Below are 10,434 nucleotides of genomic sequence, written 5' to 3'. Positions count from 1 at the left end.
CTGTCTCTTTTTACTGTCCCTTAAAATTGTATTTCAATAAACTTCTTTGTCTAAGACTGCAAAATAGAAAGAAAATTAAATTTCAACCTGCCAAGTGATGCTGGAAGAATATGTTTCCTGTGTGTGAACATGAAAAGAATATATTTTTGCCTGATTTCTCCTCCAATAGTGACCTAAATGACCCATTCTCCCACCTTAGCATCTTAGCAGAGAATATGAATCAGTTTCTGCTTCTGAAGGGCAGTCATGTATTTTCCATCATTCAGCACCACAGTTTGCCTCTTCATAAATCTACTGAAGTCATTTAAGTCATGCTGACTTGAAATGTGGAATTACAGAATTACAGAACAGTTGGGTTAGAAGAAACCTTTAAAGGTTATCTAGTACAACCTCCCCTGCCACAGGCAGGGACATTTTTCAATACATCAGGTTAATCAAGACCCCATCCAATGTGACCTTGAATATGTCCAATGATCATAGAATCATAGAATGGCTTGGGTTGGAAGGGGACTTTGAGGATCACCTAGTTCTAAGCCCCTGCCATGGGCAGGGATACCTTCAACTAGACCAAGGTGCTTAGAAACCCATTCAGCCTGGCTTTAACACCTCCACTGGTGAGGCATCCACAGCTGCCAAGTGTAGGCAACATGTTCCAGTGCCTCACCACTCTCTCAGTAAAAAACCTTTTCCTAATACCTTAATTTAAACTTACTCTCGTGAAATTTGAACCCATTCTCTCTTGTCCTGTCACTAAATGCTATTGTAAATAATCTTGCCCCATCTTTGCTGTAAACTCCATCCAGTTACTGGAAGGAAATGATGGGGCAATCAAAGCTTCTTTGGGCAAGCTATATATTCCCATTCTTACCCTAAAGACCTTCATATTTAATTTTTACTAGTGATTTTCCTTGACCTGAGTAAAGCAACTCTCATATTCAGGCTGGGCCCTTTTCTTCAGAGGAGCGCTCACATGTCAGTCAGTTCTCACGCAAAAACACAGAAAGGCTACTTTCATACAGCAGACCTGCACTGTGACCAAAACCCTCCTCTGGCTTTTGCAGAAAAACAGGCACTGAACAACACTAGGAGCAGAAGATACTCTAACTCTCCACAGTACCTATTAGTAGAGAAAAACCTTCCTACTCCGAGTTTAACCACTAAATATGAATTTTGCAACCTGACACCCTTTACCACTGTGAATTTCATGTTCTGCCAACACCCTCACAGCTTCCTGGGGAGTGATGTTCAGCAATTGCACCAAGGTCTCCCAGGCCAGAGCACTCCCTGGCACCTGCTGGGGCTGTCACTGCACTGCAGGGCTGCACTGTAGATAGTAGATAGTGCCAGCTGGGAGCTCTGGGCACAGATGGCTTCCAGATACCATGTCCTACGCACTGGTATGGCTGCCTGTACTTGGTTTGCTCTGTTAGAGTGTTTGATTTTTTTCTGCCTATCTCCCTTGGAAATTAACTGTTTCCATTTCATACATCAGCCAGTCTTCTGACACAGGTATAGAGTCAGTGGCTGATTGTGAGCTGCCGTGGCCTCCTCTTCAAAGTATTATTGTTTGAACATCTGCCTGTTTAAAAAAACCCTGCTTGCTCTAATTGCAGCTTTGGGAAGCATCTTGGCACAATGCACCCTTGAGGTTTGATTGGCTATTTTGTCTATTTTCATCTTTTGTGGAATGATTTTGCTCATTTCTGAGGAGCATGGCATGGTCTTTGGAAACATTTCAAATCCCTGCCACACAAATTAATGGGAAGGCCAGAGGGTGAGACATTCTCCCCTCCCAAAATTTCTGAGTGCTCTTGTTGGCTGGATAAGCTCAATCTCCTCATATGCAGTGGAGCTGAGCCAGCTGACACCGCTTGTGAATCTGGCACTTTGCATTTAGACAAAAATACTGTTTCATGCAGAATCTATTTTTTACCTCTAAGAAAGGAGTCCAGGAACTGCAATCACAAAGGGATTTTACAAATGAGTCTATAATTTAGAGCCTCAAAACCACCATTCAAAACTTTATCTTGGATTAGATATTGCACGTTCCTGGGAGCATTCTGCCCCAATGTGCTGATGCCTTCTTCTTAAACCTGTCCCACTAGACCTCTGCATGAGGTGCACTAGGGCTGAGCAAGCCTACCTGGGGAATACTCCACTGATTTGGCTTCCCAGACTATGTGTCAAGATAGTGGATGCAGACGCCTTTGTTGTCATCATCCTCACTTGTTCAGCACTTCTGTGATTACCCCTGGTATTGGACATCTGTGAGAGAACTATGACTTGCACCTGAGACCATCACACTCAACTACACAGGGCAGGGTGGAAATATTTATATTTCCTATGGGTCTTGTTCCATTTACCTGGAAGAAGTCAATTCACAGTAGTGAGGAAAAATAATGAGAATGAAATTCTTGTCCCTGGTGAATTAGAGCATCCCAACAGATAGGGGGATGGATGCAAGGATGCCAAAGGTGATGAATTTTAAGTATAAAATAAAATTACAGCAATATTTAGGCTCTCCCTCAGGTAGATAAGCATATTGACCACTAGCCTGTAAAAACCCATTGACAATCCTGGATTCAGTCACAAGTATGTATTCTCTCTTAGCAACAATAAAAAGTCTTTTATTTTATTTATGGTTTTGCCATTACTGGAGTTGTATAAATAGATGAAGAATAGCCTCAAATGATGGAGAGCTAGACACTAACTGCAGCATGATTTTAAAGCAGTGAGATATATTGCATGACTCTATATTTCAAAATAATATTTGGCATGTATAATAATATATAATTTTGAGTCAGGTAGCTCAGATTCTCAATTTTTTTCCAGAAGAATTCTTTCTTCCAGAATTTAAATCCATTTTTCTTTGTTTACACTGAAAACATTCTACATTTCCCAAGTTAGAAAGTTACTCTAAAGCCTTAAAGTTGCAGCTTTTTCTTTTCTGTCACTTCTAGCAGTTAGAGACTCTTATTTATGACTTCAATATAAATTTCTTCCCTAGTGTACTTGTCATTGAAGTCTTGTCGAAATTCTAGTTTTAAGTCATAAAATTTCTTTATTCCCAAAGGCATAATTCTCTATCAGAATTTTGTCTATTTTCACCCCTAAAAATGAAACTTGAGGTTTTCCTGATACTGTGTTTTCTTCATCTTTAGAATTCTTTTCAGTGACTGTGACCGCTCTTGGATGCTATGCATATGTTTTATTTTAAACTTAGGATGAACCCAAAGAGACTCCAGTTTGTCTGAGAGACTGGTGGGATGGACAAGAAAGAATTTGTACCCCTCAATTCTGAAACTTTGGACTGGAGACAGAGAATGATACCTAAGTACAAGCTGCTAACACAATTTGAAATAGCAGATGGCTCAGATGACTCAAATCATGTCCTAGGGCATTTCAACTCTATGGCCCTTGCAATGACACTGAATGTCTACATTCAGGTAATTGCTTCCCACCTCAGGGAGGTGGGTTTAAGACATCTGAAGTTAGGCAGCTAAACATAGATGTTTATGTGTGAGCAAGGTACCAAGCTTGCACTACAGCCAGCAGGGCTCCATTCAAACTGGCAGCTGGAGGCACACTACCCGAGGCTTCATGTCAGGTTTATTTTTAATTTTCATAAAGAATATGCAATTGTTGTGGTTTGACACTGGCCAAACACTAGGCACCCACAAAAGCCTCTCACTCACCCATCCCTGCCACAGCTGGGCAGAGGAGCAAAAAAACAATTAACAAAATTCATGAGTAGAGATAAGGACTGGGAGAAAACACAAGAGTAAAAGAAGTACAAAGTGAATTTATTACTAACAGAGTCAGAGGAGGATAATGAGAAGTAAAGTAACCCCTTAAAATGCCTTTTCTTTCCCCAACCCCCTCCCTCCTTCCCACTGACAGCCCAGGGAGACAGGACACGGGGGTTTTGGTCAGTTCATCACTGAGATTTTCTTCTGCTGCAGAGAGAGAGGAGTCCTTCCCTGTGGGGCCATGGGGTCACTCCCACAGGAGACAGTTCTCTGTGAACTTGTCTGGCATGGGTCTAACCGCAGGAGCACCAGTCCTCCCAAAACTGCTGCAATGTGAAATTCCCCCACGGGCACACAGTCCTCCCAAACCTTCTGCAACGTGGCTCTCTCTTCCCATGGGAAGCAGGCCCCCCTCTCCACTAGGTCACCATGGATCACAGCCTCCTCCAGGCATCCACCACTCCAGCATGGGCATCTCCCCCAGGGGCTGTGGGTGGATTCCCAGGGGCTGCAGGGCACAGCTGCTTCACCAGGGCCTGCAGAGGAATCCCGGCTCTGGAGCCTGGAGCACCTCCTGACCCTCCTTCTCCACTGACCTTGGCGTCTCCATGTTGCTTCCCTCACATGCTCTCACCTCCTCCTCTTCTCTGACTAGGAAAAAACTGTGCATGCCTACTTTGTTTTGATTTTCTTCTTAAATACGTTATCACAGAGACATTACCAACCTGTCTAATTGGCTCAGCTTCAATCAGCAGCATGTCCATCTCCTGTCAGAATGGTGGAAGCTTCTAGCAGCTTCTCACAGAAGCCACCTCTGTGGCTCCACACTACCAAAAGCCAGGCTGTGCAAAACCAACACAGCAGTTTACCTTGTATGTCACACTTGATGAGGTCAGAAGAAATCACTCCTCAGCCAGAGCTGTGCCAAAGGCAGCACACTGTTGTCCTCTTTTCAAAGTGGATTTTCTCGTGCATTTGTTTGCTGGGAGTCAGGTGGGCTGTGAAATTAGCCAGAGCCTTACAAAAGCCTTGCACCAAGAGCCCACTACGCAAGGTCCCATAGCAGAGTACGACACTTGGAGGCTCCATGTTCTTCTTTGTCCTGGCTACCACGCTTTTCCTGCAGCTCAGCAGCAGCACTGTCCCTGGAAATCAGAGCTGGGGGCACACTGGCACTTCCAGGAAAGAGGTCTGGCCACATGACAGTGGAAGCCCTGGGGCAGGGCTGGTGGCAACACCTGACTGCCATGTGCTGAGCAGAGTGTGACCGTGCCCTTGGCACAGCACAAGGTTCACAGGGCACTGCTGGGAGCTGAGGGCAGGGTATGTGCCAGACAAAGGAGCTGGAAACGCTGTGGGGCAGGCACAGACTCACCACAAGCATGTTTTGCTCTTCAGGATGTTAGGGATACCCAGCTAGGCCTGCCAAGTTTTGTATGCTAACAGGTCAAAACAGTAATTATTAAAATTTCAAATATCACTTTTCACTGAAGCTTGAATTTTGATGCAATTTCTGGCTGAGATGAGAGAGGATCACATCTGGACATTTTCAATATGCATTCTATCTTAAAATAGGGAATAGTTAGGTTCAGAACCATGTTAGTAGTTAACTATTTGGAGCCCTTAAAATATATCCACACCTTAGGTGTTGTAAGCCAATGCCATATCTGACTAGGTACACATCAGATATGTGCTTTAAAGCAATAATTATTACTAAGATGCTGAAGATGATGTCCCAACAAGCAACTTTGATTCCCAAAGAACTAACCAATTTATCATATTTCCATAGCAAGTGCCTTAAGAAAAATGAACACACTAAATAATTTTCAACAGCTTAATTTTTCTCCTAGGGGAATGTTAAAAACTGCTTTTAAACATCAGTCCCACCTATCAATATGCAGCACATTACAGGTATGTCAAGTTATCACAAAGCAGCAATGGGAAGATATTATTCAGTAAACATTTATGGAAATTCTGAAAGGCATTTTTTTGTGTTTTCTTGTGTTTTCTGTGTTATGGACTTTTTTCCTGGAAAGGTGTGAATGGTCTCGATATTGAATCACAGCGAACAAAATTACTTGTAAAGAACTGGACTTGGATGGCTTTTTTCCTTAATGCACCAAGAGTGTGAATTACTTCATGGAGGGAAAGGGAAGGAGTTGTAGGAAAGGGGTTTCTTCACAACACGGCCAAGGTGAGAGCTGTTGGTGCCTAGCACACAAATGTACATGGGCTGAAAATCAGAAACTACTGGCCTTGGCAGAGCTGAAGTCCCTTTCCTGTGGCTGCCCATGACGTCTGGCCACCACCATTCACTGCCACCCCTGCAAATGGTGTTGAAGAACTCAGGAGGTTCTGACAGTGCAACCTTAAGCACAAAGACAGTGATTTATCTTGCGTCACTCCCAAAGACCGCATTGATATGTGACTGTTGTGACCTTTACTGGATTTTTTTCTGTCAGATGGTAGTATTCAAAAGGAGATGAAAGAAGGACAGGATGATGTGGGTTTGAAGAGCAAGGTAGGAGAAAGGAGAGTTACAGTCAAAGATGAAAGAGAAATATTAAAATTATGTTGAAAAACATCTAAAGTTCCCTCCAAAAATTATAAGAAAAAAATAAGACTGGTTTTAAACTCTTGTTTTAATAAGTGATTTGGATGGTCCGCTCTTACTTGTGGGACAGATCAAATTCTTAAGCTCTTTGGGAACAGCAGAAATTTCTTTATGCTGTGAGGCCAGATTAATATCAGCTCATGTCTGTAATCTTGTAGGTACCAAATTGTCTTTCAAAGTAATTTTCAGAGTTACTGAAAACAGTGTATCTATATACAGGTGTCTGTATACCTGTATCTGGATACCGGTGTGAGGAGGAATGGCACAGCTCAGTAATAAATAGGATTTATGATTATTTATTGTACTTGATGATCTGGGTGCAACACAAGTACTATGTGTTTAGTAACAGCCCAACACTTAGAGGTTTCAGAACACCTAAAGAGGTTTCAGAAATAAGTATCATAACCCTATTCTTCATCTCAAGAGGGATGATTGCCTACTTCAGGTTTTTGTAGTGGCAGCAAAACTTCCAAACACAGATTTCTGTTTCTAAATGTCGGGGTGAAATGGTCAGCCAAGTTCATCTGCAATTTCACTCCGTGAAAAGACCTATAGTATAACCTAGGTCAGGAAAAACACTCTAAATTTCATACATTATTCAGCCACAGTCCTGGGAGAAGAAATGCACATCAGCTTTTACTAATTCAATCTGTGAAGAGTTTCTTAGTGGAAAACAAGCAGGCAATTGTGGCAGCACAGCTTTAGCTTTAGTTACCTATTTTAACTAGCAGCAGAATTTTTTGGTTAAAACACTTGAATACACTTTGAATCTCATCTTCATGACTTCTAAAAGAACTGTCATCTCATTTTATTATTTTTAACAGCACTTATTTATATTTTAAAAGGCTTCAATTTACTTCTCTTCTTTGAGTTACACTCAAATAATTTTTACCCCAAAATTATTTAAAATACTTAAATCTTCCTAATTTAGTTATCAGTCTGAACTCTGATAACCACCTCAAACACAGAAGAGGGGAAATATCTGATACCCTTACAGAAAATGACTAGAGGTTTTATAGTAATGATGTCCAGAGGATACCTTAAAGACTCCCAGATTTCCTTAGGTAAATCTCTTCAGAACAGACATTGTAGGATTATTTTGAAACCACTTAGATCGTGTTATTACTTTCAGTAGAAAAGCTATAAAGATGTATTTTGTATAAGCAAAAAACATAAAAAAATTCCCAGCCTTATTTCTAAATGCCTTGAAGGTGCAGTGGGGAAAGAAAAGGAAAATAAAGCTAAGGGAAAAAAAGTTATCTATATCATTCTGTACCCAGTAAATATTGCAAGGTTAGATTCCTCAATCTACTGTAGTCATCCTGCTACAGAGCTCTGTGTGTTATGGATCCTGCAATGTTTCCCAATCCTGCTGATGCAGGCACCTTTTGAGTAGCTGACATTTTTGCTGCCATGGGAGCTGGAGGGGAACTCTGGCAAGCACTAGCTGTAATTTCTTTACAGATGGAACACATCCCCCTCAAAAAATATATTAATCTATCCCTTACTGCAATTCCCTATTTTAAGTAAAGTTTTAGTTCTTCCTCATAAGAAGCCACCAGAATATGATTTAAGTAATCATAAACTTCAAATATTTTAGCACTAAATACATTCTTATATCTTAGGACCAGAACATTGTACTCCTTTGCCACTCTGGATGAAATCTCACCTCTTGAAACAGATTGCTATTTTGCTGTTCAGTTCAGAAGGAAGAATTCCTATACTGAGCACTTCTTTGTTCTAAAAGTATTGAAATAGTCCGTGAAGTAAGGGCTTAATCATCATTAATGAAGACAACCACAGTCTTCAGTCAAATAACTGAAGCTATGCCTTCATGATATAAAAAATTGAAATTTTTCCTTCTACAAATAAGCTCTAACAAATAGATATTCAAAATCCAGAGGAAACAGTGAAATGCATTGAGTGATTAAACAGACTGACATTTGATATTTTCTGAGTACCCATCAAAAATAATTTTTTTAATAAAAATTGCAGATTGGAGCAATGCATTCCAGAGACTGGTTGAAATTCCTGGTTGAAAAGGAAAATACAAATCGGGTATACAATTATTTTTTCATAAGAAATGAAAATTCAGGAGTCCTGTCCCTGCAGCAAGGGCAATGCCTAAGGCAGTCATACAGGCTTCTATCTGGTAGAAGAAGATACACCCAGCTGAGGGTGGCTTATCAATAGAAAAGAAACCAATAAAATATTTGACTGGGAATGTGAGGATACGAGGGTGTCATCTTCTTCTTGTTTTTCCAGTTGGCTGTCTCCGTATCCTGATTTGGAGCTAGCCTGGCATCTGGAACCAAATCAAGAGAAGCATGAAAAGCTTTGAGGAAAAGTCAGCTCTAACTTGGCTGCTATTTCTGGAGAAGACAATGCCTTTGTCTGTTACCAGCTCACCAGCTTGACATCCACAGGGGCTGTCTGTAGCCTCACTACCTGTTCTAAACAAAAGATTTGCAATGCAGAATAGGGAGCAAAAGAAATTGGAGCAACAAACCCAGAAATATGGTGTGTTGAAGACCTTCTGCTTCCAGTAAGCAATTAAAAATCCAAATTGAACTCCCTGTAGGAAGAAAACTCACAATTTGTACAGTCAGCTTTATTCACTGTCATGAGGTTCTTCTGGTAGTCCCTCAAAGCCACCTGCCATAGAACAGGGATGGCAGACTACGTGGCATTCCCTTGGCATGTGGTTTTTCAGGGTCTGACATTTGATTATACTCTCCATTCTTTATAAATAAAAAGGCTGTACGTATTTTTAACAAGACTGCTAATGTGTGTTTGCATGTGTTATGTATATAATAATGTGCACATACACTAAATTATAATATAGAATGCATGTCATACTAATGTATCTACTACATATATATATATATATACACACACTTTTATATATATGAGATGGGAAAAGTATGGCATAATTCTAGAAAACTGTCAAAACCAGCCTTTGAATCACTGCTGATTATTGTTCAATGACTTAAAAAACTTGAGTGATACATCACAAACTGATGTTTTTCTTGTGCCTTTTGTGGATAGATGCTATCCCCAGGCAAGGCACATGTTAGATGCCACTGTTATCAGATGGTTGGCTTATTCCCTAGTGTGCCCAGGGACAGGCATCAAACCTCTAAGCAGCAGCTGCAGAGGAGCAGCCTTCCCAAGCTCATTGCACATTCTCTCTCTGGCGCTCCTCTGTAGCAATCCAGAAATAGTTACACTCCTCACCCCTTTCCACTCATGCATCCATTTGCACCTCTTCATTAAATCATTGTCATTCTCAGCATAAAGACCTGGGAGGCTCAGGGTGCTTCACAGCACCCCCCCAGACAGCATCAGTTCTGGAAAGAGCAGGAACCGTCCATGTAGACAGAGGAATTTAGGCAACTTGGCTCTGAGAGATATTTCACTGAAGGCCTGATTGGGGACATGCTGCCAATAAATTACCTCTCTGTCAATCTTTATCTTCTAGTGCTGGGTTGCAGCACACTGGCAGCAGGCAAAAGACACTGTTCCCAGCTGGAGGTGACAAAGAGGCTCTCAGATGACACAACACCTTTTCCCTTTCTCTTTTTCCTCCTGCAGGAAGGGAAAACACAGCTGTTGGCATCACATGATGGTCATGATGCAAAGCCAGGTCCCAAGCCAGGTCCTCCCCCACCTCCAGCATGATGTGGCTGGAAGTCAGGATCTGAATGAAGGAGTCATCACCACTGTTTCCCTGTCCCAAACAGGGAGTATATCCATGTATTTTGCCACTCCTGGGTTACCAGTCTCCTCAGAAATGAGATGCCCTCCTTCTAAATATGGAAATAGGAGAAAATGAGAGGAGGGGAGAAGAGAGGAGGAGGAGGAGGATGGGATTCTCTAAATGCTGTCCTTTCTTCTGGGCTTGAAAATGAGTAGTATCTACAGTTTCCACAAATTCAGAGGTGGTGAAGACAGGGAGCTCTGCTCACAGCCGTGCCCACAGCCTCCCATCCTTTGTGGATGGCAGTTGTTCTTTTCTGATGGAGGTGGAAGGGTTGGTCACCAGCAAGTTACTTGGTGTATTTGCAGAAA

The sequence above is a fragment of the Parus major genome, chromosome 3, assembly GCF_001522545.3.
Source record: "Parus major isolate Abel chromosome 3, Parus_major1.1, whole genome shotgun sequence".
Classification (NCBI taxonomy): Eukaryota; Metazoa; Chordata; class Aves; order Passeriformes; family Paridae; genus Parus; species Parus major.
This window is presented reverse-complemented; position numbering follows the sequence as displayed.